Raw genomic sequence first — 18,299 nt, forward strand, 5'->3', positions numbered from 1 at the left:
TTTGGGGCCTGCATCTGGGGCTTTTCTGTAGCATTTTGGTTGCGTATTTGTGATTTGGGGCCTGTATCCAGGGTTTTGCCTTTTTTGTAGTTTCCATCTTTGTGTGTGTGTGTTTCGTTGTTGGTTGTCTGGGGTTAGGGGCAGTTTGGGGTTTGGATTAAGGTCAGTGTCATTAGCGTTAGGGGGTTGATAATAAGGGTTAGGGTTGTGGTTAGAGTTGTTAGGTTTAAGGGGAATAAGGACTTCAGGGTAAGGGGATCAAGGTTGTGGGAATAAAAATGTTGTTTTTGCGCAGTTACATCCTGTAGAGGGAAGGAAGGTGGTATTGAGATATGCTTGCAGTGATAAGACAGCTTAACAGTGTGAAATGAGTTCATCTGATTCGTGTCAATATGGAACAATGCTAGGGCCGCATGATATGATGAAAAGTCTGAGAAAACCAGAGTGGTTAATGTATATAGTTCTTGTATCTTGCAAAGGAATGGTCCAGCAATTCGGGTCAATAGGGGATAAGAGAACAAAGGGGTTTCAGAATAACTGCTGACTTTTACAACTGTTGATGGGACACTATGCAAGTGTCTGCCATCCAGCCAAGATGGACAAAGGAGAAGGACAAGAGAAAAGCCTGGGAGGAAGACTACGAGCCTTCAGTACGAGCGGCCCCCAGAGGGACCACCGGAGACTGATAACGCCTGCACCAGTGGGAGGGTTTGGATTCTGGGAACTAATTAGAATAACCCTGCCTTTTGTAGAAGTAGTAATGAATATGTATTAGCCTAGCAGCATAAAAACCAGCCGCCTGATGTAACTTGTGTGCGTCTTGGTGGAGCAGAGACTCCTGGCGCACCCAGCGCTGCTTGCTTACCTCTATTCCTTTAATAAATCATAAACATTAATTGTAAGCCTATTTGGGACCCAGTCATTTATTACAAGTGGGCGCTCGTCCGGGAGGGCTTTGGTTCCTGATTTCTGGTTTGATCTAGGAGAGGCACCCCCACCATTTGGTGGCTGCTGTTTGAGTCAGGTCGGAACTAATGGCATCTTAAACCTGAATAAAGGTAAGCAAAGTTTCTCATTCTTTTTTTCAGCTCCCTTGCCAGCTGCAGCACTATATTTTGCCCGTAATTGTGTGTGTGAAGATCCGAACAAAGATGACGGAGTCGTAAGCATTTAAAGCATATACCGTTCGGTTGGGTGGGGTTCGGTTGCCTGTGTGTGTAAGAGTGTGACTGAGATGGAACTTAGTTCCGAAGCGATTGTGGAGGTCTTCTAACCGCGGTTCCAATCTCCCGCGAGGGACTTGGCCGGTGAAGGACCGAAGGGATTCCTATAGGATTTGTGAGTGTGTGATAGGTCCTCGACCCCCTGCAAGACACTCTTACTAAGGTAACCAAGGGCTGTGGGAATTGCCATAGTAAAATTCCTAGATGGGTCAGACAAAATCGAAGACCAGAGACCAGAAGAAAGGGAGCAAATTACCAGTCATACCACCAGAAAGTCCATTAGGAATAACGATTAGAAATTGGAATGATAGGGACCCCAGAAAAGGAAAAAGTAAATTAAAAATGGTCCAGTATTGTGTGACAGAATGGCCAAAGGAGCCTTTTAGACTACATGTCTTTTGGCCTGTTTTTGGATCCTTCGAAGACTGGATTTGCCAGGCCTTAAATATCCATGTTAATTCAAAGGAACCTTTTAGCCAGGAAGAAAGTGATTATGCAGGATTATGGATCAGGAGGACTTCATGTCCTTTTCCAGCCTCAATATTTACACTAAAAGCAGGTAAGAAATTTGAAGAACAAGAAGAACATGAAAAAGAAAAAGAAGATAAACGTGAGCCGTTGGATAAGCTACCACCTCCATATCCTAACAATCCACCCTCGGCGGCTCCCCCTCCGGTGGCTGTGGTATCGCCACCAGTACCACCGTTGCCCCAGCTTCCACCACCAACAGCACCAGAATTAGACCGACCTCCGGCCACATGCAGGAGAAGTAGGACGGACGTATCTGAGAGGGCTTCTCTATATCCCTTAAGGGAGGTAACTGGTGTATAACTGGTGCGCGTCTTGGTGGAGCAGAGACTCCCGGCGTACCCAGCACTGTTTGCTTACCTCTATTCATTCAGTGAATTGTAAACTTTGATTGTAATCCTATTTGGGACTTTTATTTATTATAACAGACAACCTTGTAAAACGCAGACAACCAGAATCCTTACAGCAATTAGGTGGAAATCACGGCGTAAGAAACATTACCACCTCAAAGAGTAAAAACCTCAAAAGAAATGTGACTTGTAACAGGCCAGCAGCTGTGTATTTTCTGTGAAGCACCAGCTAGATTATGAACCTTGTATAGCACAGTTAAAGGGGAAACAGGGGAGGGTCCCGGTCCTCGGCAGAAAAAAAAAGTGTATAAACTGTGTATGGAATTAGTAGGCACCCTCCTGCTTGTGGGACACCCGCCATTGTAATCTCGAATAATAATGCTACTGTACTGAGATCCTCGACTCAGCCTATGCTATTTGCTACAGATTGATTCAGGGTTTTAAGGTTTCAGGGATTGGGCACTAGGGTTGGGTTTCAGGGTAAGGGGTTTCAGGGTTTATGTTTAGGATTTTAAGGTTTTTAGGGTTGGAGTTTTAACGGTTAGGGTTTTAAGGATTTCAGGGTTAGGGTTTTAAGGGTTTCAGGGTTAGCGTGTTAGGGTATTAGAGTTTTTTGGGTTGTAGTGTTGATATGTTTTTTAGGGTTAGAGTCTTAAGGTTTTATTTTTGGTCAGTTATTTACGGTTAGGGTTTTAAGATCTTTTTTTTTTTTTTTTTTCAGGTTAGGTTCTCCAGGGCCAGGGTTTTGAGTATCCTAATTTTGGGGGTTTGGATTTTGAGCATCTTAATTTTGGAGGTTAGGCTTTTGTGCGCCCTAATTTTTTGAGATAGGCTTTCAAGCATCCTAAGTAGTTGGGTTAGGGTTTTGAGCATCTTAATATTTTGGGTCTGGGTAATGAGCATCCTCAGTTTTCAGGATAGGGTTTTGAGCATCTTAATGTTTCCAGGATAGGGTTTGGAGCATCCTAATGTTTTTGGGTTAGGGTTTGGAGCGTCCTAAATTTTCAGGATAGGGTTCTGAGCATCTCAGTGTTTCCAGGATAGGGTTTGGAGCGTCCTAATGTTTTTGGGTTAGGGTTTGGAGCGTCCTAAATTTTCAGGATAGGGTTCTGAGCATCTCAGTGTTTCCAGGATAGGGTTTTGAGCGTCCTAAGTTTTTGGGATAGGTCTTTGAGCTTCCTAATGTTTTCCGGATAGGGTTTGGAGCATCTTAATGTTTTGGGTTTGGGTTTTGAGCATCCAAATGTTTTTGGGTTAGGGCTTGGAGCATCCTAATGTTTTTGGGTTAGGGCTTTGAGCGTCCTGTTTTCGGGATAGGGTTTGGAGCGTCCTAGTGTTTTCGGGATAGGGTTTTGAGCGTCCAAAGTTTTGGGGTTTGGGTTTTGAGCGTCCAAAGTGTTATAAGTTGCCCCCTTAATTAATTTTCAGAGAGCATTGTATTAATCATAGAAAGGAATTTATTGAGTAAGCAAACATCAAGCAAAACAGCACTGGGCAGCCGGGGAGTCTCAGCTCCGCCAACGGCACGCACCTCACCCCTGCCAGGGTCCCTTTTTATACCTTGCTAATTCCGGGATTACGCAGCACAGCCTGGTATATTCTGCGACTGCGCACACTGTTGCGCGCAAAAGAATTTTTAAGAATTTAAATCTCTTTAAAAAGAAAATTAAGCAAAAGTATTTTCATAGTGTCTAGGCAAGCATTATGCAGCTCCTTACTTCAGCAGGGAGCTTTCGCACCTCCCGCTCCTCAAACAGAACTCCTTGTTTTTATAATACAAAAGACAATGAACAAACATTTATGGTGTATTACCCTAAGTTTTTGGGTTAGGGTTTTTTGCGTCTTAATGTTTTGGGGTTAGGGTTTGGAGCGCCCTAAATTTTTGGCTAGGGCTTTGAGCATTCCTAACGTTTTGGGTTGGGTTTGGGTTTTGAGCATCCTAAGATTTTGGGTTAGGGGTTTTAGGCATAGGTCTTCAGGGGTTTAGTGTGGTAAATAGTTTGGGTTAGGTCTGTAGGGGTTCCGAGGTTTTTTGGATGTTAGGGCTTGAGGCTTTTTTTGTAAGGGCGGTGAGGGTTCCAGTGAGTGCTGGTAAATGCAGTTTTCGAGCACTCGGCCTGTGATTGGCCATGCTGGCTGTCCGGGGAATGCTGGTAGGTGTAGTTTTCCGGCAGTGGGAGGCCATGTTGTGTGCCCAGAGCATGCCGGGAAATGTAGTTGTCGGATTCGGGACTTCCAGGAGGCCATGTTGAATGCCCAGAGCATACCGGGAGATGTAGTTCTCGGGAACTAGGGTTAGGGTTAGGGGCTAGGGCTGAGGCTAGAGTTAGGGTTTCGGGTGAGGGTTGGGGTTGGGGGTTATTGTTAGGGTTAGTGGTTTAGGGTTAGGCTTAGAGGGTTATGGTTAGGGATAGGTTAGGGGTAGGTTTAGAGGGTTAGGGTAAGGGTTAGGGGTTGGGACTGTGGTTAGGCTTAGGGTAAGGGTTAGGGTGAGAGTATTAGGGTTAGGGTTCGGGTTCAGATTAGGGTTATGGTTAGGGCAAAGGTAAGTGTTAGGGTAAGGGTAAGGCTTAGGGTGAGGATAAGGTTTAGGGAAAGGGTTAGGTTTAGGGTAAGGGTTAGGGTAAGGGTAAGAGTTAGGGTAAAGGATAGAGTAATGGTAAGTATAAGGGTAGGGTAAGGATTAGGGTAAGGGTAAGGATTAGGGTTAGGTTTAGGGTAAGAATAAGGGTAAGCTAATGGTTAGGATAAGGGTAAGGGTTAGGGTAAAGGTTTTCATTTGTTAAAGCTGAAACGCAGTATGCAATCTGGGACGTCACAGCCAGAGCTGCCTATGGCAAGGTGAGAGAGGAAAAGATGGAGCAGATGTTCTACTCCTAGTTTTTTCTTTAGACGTAAATAAAAGTTTGAGCTAATTCCAGTTGGAAGAGTTCCAATTACTTGCTTGGTCATAATGTCTTTTAATATTGAAAGCTGCAGCAAAAGCATGGGGATTTTTGCTTCTAGAAACATCCTAGTTCTCTTGTCTGCACTATGCATGCTTTTGAGCTAAAACTGATTAAAAAATAAAAAGAAAAATCACACACACACAAAAAAAAAAAAAAAAAAACACACCACAGCTGCTGCTCTCTTCCTACTTCCTTGTGCTTTGCCCCTACCCTTCCCAGGTGATTGGGTTTGGGTGCTAGTCGGGACCAAATGGTATATGAGTCCCAGACATCCCCTCAGAGAGCTCATTCTGCTTGGGCTGCTCTTTGGGGTGTTTGTTTTTCCTTCGGTCAGTTGCAGGCTTCTTCAGGTGGATGAGAGTTTATGGACTGATGCGTTTCCAAGTAGCGAGGGGTACGCACATCTTTTTGAGGTAACAGCTAGTAGGATCTGTTAGAATAAACTGATGTAGTACTTGGTGCCTTTATTGCATGCAGTTCTTTATCAGGTGAGTAACTGTTGCGAGTAACTGAAGTCAATGTTACTTGGTGTGTTTGCTATGCAGTGCCTGTGCGGACTATTGCACGAGACACAGCTTTCTGACATCTGGCCCAGCAACTACTAAATAAGGGGAGGGGAGAAGCTGAAGAACGACCAAAGGACAAAGCCTGGGAGGAAGACTACGAGCCTTCAGTACGAGCGGCCCCCAGAGGGACCACCGGAGACTGATAACGCCTGCACCAGTGGGAGGGTTTGGATTCTGGGAACTAATTAGAATAACCCTGCCTTTTGTAGAAGTAGTAATGAATATGTATTAGCCTAGCAGCATAAAAAACAGCCGCCTGATGTAACTTGTGTGCGTCTTGGTGGAGCAGAGACTCCTGGTGCACCCAGCGCTGCTTGCTTACCTCTATTCCTTTAATAAACCATAAACATTAATTGTAAGCCTATTTGGGACTCGGTCATTTATCACAAGTGGGACCTCCCGATGGGTGGAAGCTGTCGGGATAGCTCGGGATGCTGAGCCGTGGTGGTGCTAGGAGGTTGGTGGTCGGTGGCGCCCTGGGGCAGGCCGAATTGGGAGGGGGCGAGGCGGCGGGTGGTCGTTGGCTTCTGTGGAAAAGGCGCTTGTATGGGGGGGCTGCGCGTTCAGAGGAATCTTGACAGGCTGCAGATAGGGGCAGGCAGGAACCGTTTGAAGTTCAGGAGAGGGAAATGCCAAGCCCTACCCCTAGGGAGAAACACCTCTGTTTACCAGCACTGGCTAGCTCGATACTGAATAAGCATTTCTTCATGGAAGGGGTGCTTTGCTATTAGAACAGGCTGCCCGGGGAAGTGGTAAGAGACCCGATCCTTAAAAGTATTGAAGAGACATGTGGACATAGCCCGGGAGTCCGGCCTCCGGCAGGGCGGGAGCTGGCTCTTCCGAGCCCCTGTGCTCCGGTCTTGTGCGACGCGTTTGCAAGCAGCACCGGGTGCCGGGTCCGATATCGGACGGTTCGGGGACGGCGATTCCCGGGCCGTCGGCTAGCGGGGGCCGTCTATCTCGTGTCCCGGGGATCCGAATTCAGGGGGCGTGGGGGCCGGCCGTGCAGTGAAGCGGGGGGCTGGCGTCCGCCGACTTCACAGAGAGCGGGCTTTCGGTGCCGTGCGGTTCGGTGGCCGGCCGTCCCGAAACCCTGGGCACCGGTCTTGTGCTAGACTCAGCGGGGTCCGGGGCCGAACTCGGCTTCTCGGGGCCGGCGGTCCCGCTGTCCAGGTGTCCCGCCTCGGGCGGCGCGGGGCCGGCTGTCCCTAGCAGCTGGGCTCCCAAGAGCTTCTGGGCTCCCAAGCGTCGCCCAAGACCGGATCCCAGAGAATCGGGACGGCCGGCCACACCGCTGCGACTAGCGCAAGCGTCTCCCGACAACGGAGCCCAGGGGCTTGCGAGGGTCAGATTCCGCGCCCCGGGATAGAGAAACGGGGAGCGCGGGTCGGCCGGCCGCAGCTTCGCACGGGACCGAACCCCCTGTCTCCGGGACGGCCAGACCCCGAGCCGGCAGACAGCAGCCTCCCGCTTCACGGCACAGTCGACCCCCAACCCGCCCGAGTTCTGATCGCCGGGACACGGGACAGCCGGCCGCGCCGCCCGAGGCCGGACACCTGGAGCCCGGGACCGCCGGCCCTGACAAAGCCAAAGTCGGACCCGGACCCCGGTGCGGCTAGCACACGCGTCGCCCAGGACCGCAGCCTAGGACCTCGGGACGGTCGCATCACGCGCCTCCGGCAGGAGCTACCCGGGAGGGCAGGACGGCCTGCCCAGCTCCGCAAGAGACCGAACCTGCTGGATTCCGGGACGGCCAGAGCCAGAGCCCGGTGGGCAGCAGCCGCCTGCTTCACGGCTCGGCAGGCACCCACGTCGTCCGACTTCGGACCCACGGGACAGCCGGCACCCGCGCCGCCCGAGGCCGGACCGGGACCCCGGTGCGCTTGGCACATGCGTCGCCCAAGAACGGCGCCCAGGGCCGCGGGATGGTCGTGCCTCACGCAGCCCGAGTTCGGACCCCCAGAACACGGGACGACTGGCACCCGCGCCACCGGAGGACAGAATCCCGTACCCCGGGGTGATCACTGTCCTCAAAGCGCCCGAAGTCGGCTCCGCACCTCTCTGCGTCTGGCACACGCCTCGCCCAAGACCGGAGCACAGGTTCTAGGGACAGACAGCTCCAGAGCCGTCCGAGGTCGTACCGGGAACCCGGTGCGGTTGACACATGCGTCGCCAAAGACCGGAGCCCTGGGAAGCGTGATGGCCGGACCCCACGCAGCCCGAGTTCGGACCCACGGGACAGCCGGCACCCGTGCCTGGCTCTTGGGGACTTGGAAGGAGTCCTGATGCTGTGCCAGCACTATGCAGCAATAGACACAACACTGGAGTGATTTCAGTGTTGGTCCAGCTACGAGTGCAGAGTACAGCACTGTGCGGGCTGCTGCAGGGAAAAGGTGACTCCAGCTCAGACAGACCCAACACAACTTCCACCCCTTATTCCATAACATTTGTGTCACAATCAGGTACAGTTTAGTATATAGATGGTCTCATCACCATAGTTTTCTGTCCATTGAAGCATTTTTATGTCTTTACTTCTCTTTATTTTATAGGTCTTTTCCCAAAATGCTCATAAAAACTGTTGATCTGTCAAAGTGGTCACTCAGGGCAGGCGAAGTTTGTTTTCTTGACACCAGCACCAGCTTAGGTCACATCACTGTTGCACTTGCCTGGTTCCTTGCCAAGTTGACCTTTCATTGGTTCTGCAGTGTCCTCCTCCAGCAGATAACTTGGCTGACAGATTAATTTTCTCCCAGTGTTAAATCTCCTTGAGGCACACACTAGATATCCCCATCTTTCTGCATCAACCACCAGGTATACCCTGGACAAAGACAATCCCACGAGTGGGTTTGCCTTTTCCCATGGCAGGGGCAACCCACACCGCCTTCCCCATCCACTTCCCCACATGCACTACAGGGACTTTAGCTTCTCCCACATGTGTAGGGGTTTTGTTTCAGCAGGACCAGCACGGCTTTCAGACCCCCCTGTTGTTAACTAGCCAAGTGGCCTCTGGTAGATTTATATCCCAATGTTTCCATGTCGCAGCACCCAATGCTCGCAGCATAGTTTTTAACAGTCCATTGTACCTCTCAACCTTCCCAGAGGCTTGTGGGTGATAAGGGATGTGATACACCCATTCAATGCCATATCTCTTGGCCCAGAAAGTGATCAAATTGTTTCGGAAGTGACTCCCATTGTCGGACTCAATTCTTTCTGGTGGACCATGTCGCCACAGCACTTGTCTTTGCAGGACCAAGATAGTGTTTCGGGCCGTGGCATGGTTTACAGGGTATGTTTCCAGCCACCCAGTAGTTGCTTCTTCCATGGTGAGTATGTACCGTTTGCCTTGGCGGGTTTGTGGAAGTGGTCCGATGTAGTCAATCTGCCAGACCTCACCATATCGAAATGCAAGCCATCTCCCCCTATTCCAGGGAGACTTTACCCTCATGGCTTGTTTGATTGCAGCACAGCTCTCACACTGATGGGTAACCTGTGTGACGGCCTCAATGGTCAGTTCCTCTTTCGAGTCACTCAATATAGAGGACTCACAAGCTGACTATAGCCTGACACATGCATTCTCCAAAATCCCACAAGACCTAGGAACGCTTCTGTTTCTTTTTTTGCTGGTTGGCGGAGACAGAACTGTTATTTTGTTGATCACATCCGTCGGAATGTGGCGACGTCCATCCTGCCGTTTTACCCCCAAGAACTGGATTTCCTGTGCAGGTCCCTTGACCTTATTCTGTTTAATGGCAAATCCAGCTTTCAGGAGAATTGGAATTATTTTCTTCCCTTTCCCAAAAACTTCTTCTGCTGTGTTACCCCATACGATGATATCATCGATATACTGCAGGTGTTCAGGAGCGTTCCCCTGTTCCAGTGTCGTCTGGATCAGTCCATGGCAGATGGCAGGGCTGTGTTTCCACCCCTGGGGCAGTCGATTCCAAATATACTGAATGCCCCTCCAACTGAAAGCAAATTGTGGCCTGCATGCTGCTGCTAGACGGAGAGAGAAAAATGCATTAGCAGTATCGATAGTAGCATTCCACTTGGCTGCCTTTGACTCTAGTTCGTACTGGAGTTCTATCATGTCTGGCACTGCTGCACCAACACACGGGGTCCGGGTCCGACCTCGGGAGGCTCGGGGACTGTGGTCCCGAGGCCCGTGTGTCCGGCCTCCGGCGGCGCGGGAGCCGGCTGTCCCGCGGGTCCGAAGTCGGGCGACGAACCGTGAGCCGGGCGATGAACCGTGAGCTTCGCTGCCGAGCCGTAAAGCGGGAGGCTGCTGCCCACCGGCTCGGGCTCTGGCCGTCCCGGAATCCAGCAGGTTCGGTCTCTTGCGGAGCTGGGCAGGCCGTCCTGCCCTCCCGGGTAGCTCCTGCCGGAGGCGCGGGATGCGACCGTCCCGAGGTCCTAGGCTGCGGTCCTGGGCGACGCGTGTGCTAGCCGCACCGGGGTCCGGGTCCGACTTTGGCTTTGTCAGGGACGGCGGTCCCGGGCTCCAAGTGTCCGGCCTCGGGCGGCGCGGCCGGCTGTCCCGTGTCCCGGCGATCAGAACTCGGGCGGGTTGGGGGCCGACTGTGCCGTGAAGCGGGAGGCTGCTGTCTGCCGGCTCGGGGTCTGGCCGTCCCGGAGACAGGGGGTTCGGTCCCGTACGAAGCTGCGGCCGGCCGACCCGCGCTCCCCGTTTCTCTATCCCGGGGCGCGGAATCTGACCCTCGCAAGCCCCTGGGCTCCGTTGTCGGGAGACGCTTGTGCTAGTCGCAGCGGTGTGGCCGGCCGTCCCGATTCTCTGGGATCCGGTCTTGGGCGACGCTTGGGAGCCCAGAAGCTCTTGGGAGCCCAGCTGCTAGGGACAGCCGGCCCCGCGCCGCCCGAGGCGGGACACCTGGACAGCGGGACCGCCGGCCCCGAGAAGCCGAGTTCGGCCCCGGACCCCGCTGAGTCTAGCACAAGACCGGTGCCCAGGGTTTCGGGACGGCCGGCCACCGAACCGCACGGCACCGAAAGCCCGCTCTCTGTGAAGTCGGCGGACGCCAGCCCCCCGCTTCACTGCACGGCCGGCCCCCACGCCCCCTGAATTCGGATCCCCGGGACACGAGATAGCCGGCCCCCGCTAGCCGACGGCCCGGGAATCGCCGTCCCCGAACCGTCCGATGTCGGACCCGGCACCCGGTGCTGCTTGCAAACGCGTCGCACAAGACCGGAGCACAGGGGCTCGGAAGAGCCAGCTCCCGCCCTGCCGGAGGCCGGACTCCCGGGCTATGTCCACATGTCTCTTCAATACTTTTAAGGATCGGGTCTCTTACCACTTCCCCGGGCAGCCTGCTCTAATAGCAAAGCACCCCTTCCATGAAGAAATGCTTATTCAGTATCGAGCTAGCCAGTGCTGGTAAACAGAGGTGTTTCTCCCTAGGGGTAGGGCTTGGCATTTCCCTCTCCTGAACTTCAAAAGGTTCCTGCCTGCCCCTATCTGCAGCCTGTCAAGATTCCTCTGAAGGCGCAGCCCCCCATACAAGCGCCTTTTCCACAGAAGCCAACGACCACCCGCCGCCTCGCCCCCTCCCAATTCGGCCTGCCCCAGGGCGCCACCGACCACCAACCTCCTTGCAGCACCACGCCTCAGCATCCCGAGCTATCCCGACAGCTTCCACCCATCGGGAGGTCCCACTTGTGATAAATGACCGAGTCCCAAATAGGCTTACAATTAACGTTTATGATTTATTAAAGGAATAGAGGTAAGCAAGCAGCGCTGGGTGCGCCAGGAGTCTCTGCTCCACCAAGACGCACACAAGTTACATCAGGCGGCTGGTTTTTACGCTGCTAGGCTAATACATATTCATTACTACTTCTACAAAAGGCAGGGTTATTCTAATTAGTTCCCAGAATCCAAACCCTCCCACTGGTGCAGGCGTTATCAGTCTCCGGTGGTCCCTCTGGGGGCCGCTCGTACTGAAGGCTCGTAGTCTTCCTCCCAGGCTTTGTCCTTTGGTCGTTCTTCAGCTTCTCCCCTCCCCTTATTTAGTAGTTGCTGGGCCAGATGTCAGAAAGCTGTGTCTCGTGCAATAGTCCGCACAGGCACTGCATAGCAAACACACCAAGTAACATTGACTTCAGTTACTCGCAACAGTTACTCACCTGATAAAGAACTGCATGCAATAAAGGCACCAAGTACTACATCAGTTTATTCTAACAGATCCTACTAGCTGTTACCTCAAAAAGATGTGCGTACCCCTCGCTACTTGGAAACGCATCAGTCCATAAACTCTCATCCACCTGAAGAAGCCTGCAACTGACCGAAGGAAAAACAAACACCCCAAAGAGCAGAATGAGCTCTCTGAGGGGATGTCTGGGACTCATATACCATTTGGCCTCGCCTAGCACCCAAACCCAATCACCTGGGAAGGGTAGGGGCATAGCACAAGGAAGTAGGAAGAGAGCAGCAGCAGCTGTGGTGTGGTTTTTTTTTTTTTTTTTTGTGTTTGTGTGATTTTTCTTTTTATTTTTTAATCAGTTTTAGCTCAAAAGCATGCATAGTGCAGACAAGAGAACTAGGATGTTTCTAGAAGCAAAAATCCCCATGCTTTTGCTGCAGCTTTCAATATTAAAAGACATTATGACCAAGCAAGCAATTGGAACTCTTCCAACTGGAATTAGCTCAAACTTTTATTTACGTCTAAAGAAAAAACTAGGAGTAGAACATCTGCTCCATCTTTTCCTCTCTCACCTTGCCATAGGCAGCTCTGGCTGTGACGTCCCAGATTGCATACTGCATTTCAACTTTAACAAATGAAAACCTTTACCCTAACCCTTACCCTTATCCTAACCATTAGCTTACCCTTATTCTTACCCTAAACCTAACCCTAATCCTTACCCTTACCCTAATCCTTACCCTACCCTTATACTTACCATTACTCTATCCTTTACCCTAACTCTTACCCTTACCCTAACCCTTACCCCAACCCTTACCCTAAACCTAACCCTTTCCCTAAACCTTATCCTCACCCTAAGCCTTACCCTTAGCCTTACCCTAACACTTACCTTTGCCCTAACCCTTACCCTAATCTGAACCTGAACCCTAACCCTAATACTCTCACCCTAACCCTTACCCTAAGCCTAACCACAGTCCCAACCCCTAACCCTTACCCTAACCCTCTAAACCTACCCCTAACCTATCCCTAACCATAACCCTCTAAGCCTAACCCTAAACCCCTAACCCTAACAATAACCCCCAACCCCAACCCTCACCCGAAACCCTAACTCTAGCCCCAGCCCTAGCCCCTAACCCTAACCCTAGTTCCCGAGAACTACATCTCCCGGTATGCTCTGGGCATTCAACATGGCCTCCTGGAAGTCCCGAATCCGACAACTACATCTCCCGGCATGCTCTGGGCACACAACATGGCCTCCCACTGCCGGAAAACTACACCTACCAGCATTCCCCGCACAGCCAGCATGGCCAATCACAGGCCGAGTGCTCGAGAACTGCATTTACCAGCACTCACTGGAACCCTCACCGCCCTTACAAAAAAAGCCTCAAGCCCTAACATCCAAAAAACCTCGGAACCCCTACAGACCTAACCCAAACTATTTACCACACTAAACCCCTGAAGACCTATGCCTAAAACCCCTAACCCAAAATCTTAGGATGCTCAAAACCCAAACCCAACCCAAAACGTTAGGAATGCTCAAAGCCCTAGCCAAAAATTTAGGGCGCTCCAAACCCTAACCCCAAAACATTAAGACGCAAAAAACCCTAACCCAAAAACTTAGGGTAATACACCATAAATGTTTGTTCATTGTCTTTTGTATTATAAAAACAAGGAGTTCTGTTTGAGGAGCGGGAGGTGCGAAAGCTCCCTGCTGAAGTAAGGAGCTGCATAATGCTTGCCTAGACACTATGAAAATACTTTTGCTTAATTTTCTTTTTAAAGAGATTTAAATTCTTAAAAATTCTTTTGCGCGCAACAGTGTGCGCAGTCGCAGAATATACCAGGCTGTGCTGCGTAATCCTGGAATTAGCAAGGTATAAAAAGGGACCCTGGCAGGGGTGAGGTGCGTGCCGTTGGCGGACCTGAGACTCCCCGGCTGCCCAGTGCTGTTTTGCTTGATGTTTGCTTACTCAATAAATTCCTTTCTATGATTAATACAATGCTCTCTGAAAATTAATTAAGGGGGCAACTTATAACACTTTGGACGCTCAAAACCCAAACCCCAAAACTTTGGACGCTCAAAACCCTATCCCGAAAACACTAGGACGCTCCAAACCCTATCCCGAAAACAGGACGCTCAAAGCCCTAACCCAAAAACATTAGGATGCTCCAAGCCCTAACCCAAAAACATTTGGATGCTCAAAACCCAAACCCAAAACAAAGTCCCAAATAGGATTACAATCAAAGTTTACAATTCACTGAATGAATAGAGGTAAGCAAACAGTGCTGGGTACGCCGGGAGTCTCTGCTCCACCAAGACGCGCACCAGTTATACACCAGTTACCTCCCTTAAGGGATATAGAGAAGCCCTCTCAGATACGTCCGTCCTACTTCTCCTGCATGCGGCCGGAGGTCGGTCTAATTCTGGTGCTGTTGGTGGTGGAAGCTGGGGCAACGGTGGTACTGGTGGCGATACCACAGCCACCGGAGGGGGAGCCGCCGGGGGTGGATTGTTAGGATATGGAGGTGGTAGCTTATCCAACGGCTCACGTTTATCTTCTTTTTCATGTTCTTCTTGTTCTTCAAATTTCTTACCTGCTTTTAGTGTAAATATTGAGGCTGGAAAAGGGCGTGAAGTCCTCCTGATCCATAATCCTGCATAATCACTTTCTTCCTGGCTAAAAGGTTCCTCTGAATTAACATGGATATTTAAGGCCTGGCAAATCCAGTCTTCGAAGGATCCAAAAACAGGCCAAAAGACATGTAGTCTTAAAGGCTCCTTTGGCCATTCTGTCACACAATACTGGACCATTTTTAATTTACTTTTTCCTTTTCTGGGGTCCCTATCATTCCAATTTCTAATCGTTATTCCTAATGGACTTTCTGGTGGTATGACTGGTAATTTGCTCCCTTTCTTCTGGTCTCTGGTCTTCGATTTTGTCTGACCCATCTAGGAATTTTACTATGGCAATTCCCACAGCCCTTGGTTACCTTAGTAAGAGTGTCTTGCAGGGGGTCGAGGACCTATCACACACTCACAAATCCTATAGGAATCCCTTCGGTCCTTCACCGGCCACATCCCTCGTGGGAGATTGGAACTGCGGTTAGAAGACCTTCACAATCGCTTCGGAACTAAGTTCCATCTCAGTCACACTCTTACACACACAGGCAACCGAACCCCACCCAACTGAACGGTATACGCTTTAAATGCTTACGACTCCGTCATCTTTGTTCGGATCTTCACACACACAATTACGGGCAAAATATAGTGCTGCAGCTGGCAAGGGAGCTGAAAAAAAGAATGAGAAACTTTGCTTACCTTTATTCAGGTTTAAGATGCCATTAGTTCCGACCTGACTCAAACAGCAGCCACCAAATGGTGGGGGTGCCTCTCCTAGATCAAACCAGAAATCAGGAACCAAAGCCCTCCCGGACGAGCCCCCACTTGTAATAAATGACTGGGTCCCAAATAGGATTGAAATTGAAATTTACAATTTATTAAATGAATAGAGGTAAGCAAGCAGCGCTGGGTGCGCCAGGAGTCTCTGCTCCACCAAGACGCACACAAGTTACATCAGGCGGCTGGTTTTTATGCTGCTAGGCTAATACATATTCATTACTACTTCTACAAAAGGCAGGGTTATTCTAATTAGTTCCCAGAATCCAAACCCTCCCACTGGTGCAGGCGTTATCAGTCTCCGGTGGTCCCTCTGGGGGCCGCTCGTACTGAAGGCTCGTAGTCTTCCTCCCAGGCTTTTCTCTTGTCCATCTCCTTTGTCCATCTTGGCTGGATGGCAGACACTTGCATAGTGTCCCATGCAACAGTTGTAATAGTTAGCAGTTATTCTGAAACCCCTTTGTTCTCTTATCCCCTATTGACCCAAATTGCTGGACCATTCCTTTGCAAGATACAAGAACTATATACATTAACCACTCTGGTTTTCTCAGACTTTTCATCATATCATGCGGCCCTAGCATTGTTCCATATTGACACGAATCAGATGAACTCACTTCACACTGTTAAGCTGTCTTATCACTGCAAGCATATCTCAATACCACCTTCCTTCCCTCTACAGGATGTAACTGCGCAAAAACAACATTTTTATTCCCACAACCTTGATCCCCTTACCCTGAAGTCCTTATTCCCCTTAAACCTAACAACTCTAACCACAACCCTAACCCTTATTATCAACCCCCTAACGCTAATGACACTGACCTTAATCCAAACCCCAAACTGCCCCTAACCCCAGACAACCAACAACGAAACACACACACACAAAGATGGAAACTACAAAAAAGGCAAAACCCTGGATACAGGCCCCAAATCACAAATACGCAACCAAAATGCTACAGAAAAGCCCCAGATGCAGGCCCCAAATGCTACTGCTAGGCCTCAAAAGCTCAAGATGCATCCCAAAGAAAAAATGCAGGCCCCAAATGTTACAGAAAAGCCCCCAAACCCAGGCTGCACAAGTCTACAAGCAGGCCCCAAACTGCCAACAGAAGCAGGCACCAACCACACCCAGATGCAGACCCCAACTGCCCACAAGCAGCTCCTACCCCACCACCCCCTCCCAAGAACTGGACTCCACCCAGACACTGGCCCAAGACCCGGACCCGACCCCCGCCAACCCGCCTACCCTCCCCCCGACACAGGTGTACAAGCAGCTCACAACCCGCCCCTTCAGAGACCGGTCCCACTCCCCCCACCCCCCCCAAGACATGGGATGCGGAGGTGTACAACCAACTCCCAACTCCCTCCCCCTCAAAGGGAGGCCCCGAAGACCCCCAAATGGAGGCTCCTAGAGTGAACAAGCACCTCCCAACTTCCCCAGGCACAGGCCCACCCCACACCCCCCCAAACACAGGCCACAAAGGTGTATAAACAGCCCAGACCCCCCTCCAAGACCATGGCCCCTATAGTGTACAAGCAGCTCCCAACCACCCACAGATGAAGGCCCCAACCCTTCTCAAAAGGGAGGCACCTAGAATGCATGAGCAACTCCCAACCAGCCTAAACCTAGGTCCAAAAGTGCACAAGCAGCTCCCAACCCCCCTCAAATACAGACCCCAAAAGTGTACAAGTAGCTCCCCCCCAGAGACAGGACCCAAAGGTGTACAACCAGTTCCCAACACCCCTGAGACACAGGCCCCAACCCCCCCCCAGACACAGCGACCCAAATTCTACAAGCAGCTCCCAACCCCTGCCAGGCAGGCCCCCTACCCTATACAAGCAGCTTCCAACCCTCCCCCTCCCCCCCCCCCCCGAGGGAGGCCCCCAAGCGCCCCCACAAACACAGGCCCCTACAGTGTACAGGCAGCTCCCAGCCACCCCCAGATGCTGGCCCCAAAGTTGTACAAACAGCTCCCAGCCACCCTGCAGAAACAGATTCCTACATTGTACAAGCAGTTCCCAGCCCACTAGACACAGGCCCTGACCCCCCACAGATGCAGGCCCCAAAGGTGTACAAGCAGCTCCCACCCCTCCCCCAGATGCTGGTCTCAACCCCCCCCCCGCCCCCAGAAGCAGGCCCCAAAGGTGTAGAGTCAGCTCCCAACCCCCTCAATGCTGGCCCCAAGGGTCTACAAGCAGCTCCCCCCTTGCCCCCAGATACCGGCCCCCAGACACAGAGCCCAAAAGCCTAATCACAGGCCCTGAACTCTAGAGGCAGGCTCCAAAACCCAGGACAAAGCCCCAGTGGTTCGAGACAGGGCCCAAATCCCAGACACAGGCCCCAAACGCTAAACATATGCCAAAAAAAGTATTAGTGCTGGTGCCAAATGTTACAGACAGGCCCAAAAGCCCGAGATGCTCAAGGCTGAGACGTAACTTGGCTTTCTGAATTACTGGAAAGCAGCTTTCATTTTCAGATAATTGTGTGCAGGCTAGATAGGATGGGGCTTCAGGCACCTCTTCACCTGAGGAAACACACTGCCATCAGGCACCGCTGTGCCAGACAAGCTTGTTCTGCTAGAACACCCTACTCAGATGCACTGTGGCATTCAAGTGAACTGCTTTCATGCAAATATAACGACTGATGTTACAACCCACCTTGCCCGTGGCACCTGATGAACAGAAGAGTAAGCCACCGCAGCGCTTCAAAACCATCCCTGCACGTGCCGCTCCTTGTCGCTCTCTGGCCTTATCTCATATCCTTATCCACTTCTGTGGAGAGCCTGCCACGGCACCTGCAAAGCAAGACGGACACCTTTCATAGTCACCTTGTGCTACTTGGTCGTTCTGCTCCAACCCAGCTCATGACCAGCCCCTCTTCTTACACAGCTCTTCAGAGTGCAGTTTGCTCCTTTGAGCCTGTGCGAGACACCTGTGAAAGAAAAAGAAACGCATAGGCCGATGCAGCATCCAAAGACACAGCACAACTAGGTAAATTACTCTCATCTGCTCCCTTACCTCTGCCGCTTACCAGCCCCCGAGGCAGATGCTTCAATCTACCCTCTTCAAACAGCTACAACACCTCTAAAAGACAAAGAGGGGATGCTTAGAGGAACAGTGAGACCTACAACACAACAACTG

The sequence above is a fragment of the Netta rufina genome, assembly GCF_964035555.1.
Source record: "Netta rufina genome assembly, chromosome: 22".
NCBI classification, from domain to species: Eukaryota; Metazoa; Chordata; class Aves; order Anseriformes; family Anatidae; genus Netta; species Netta rufina.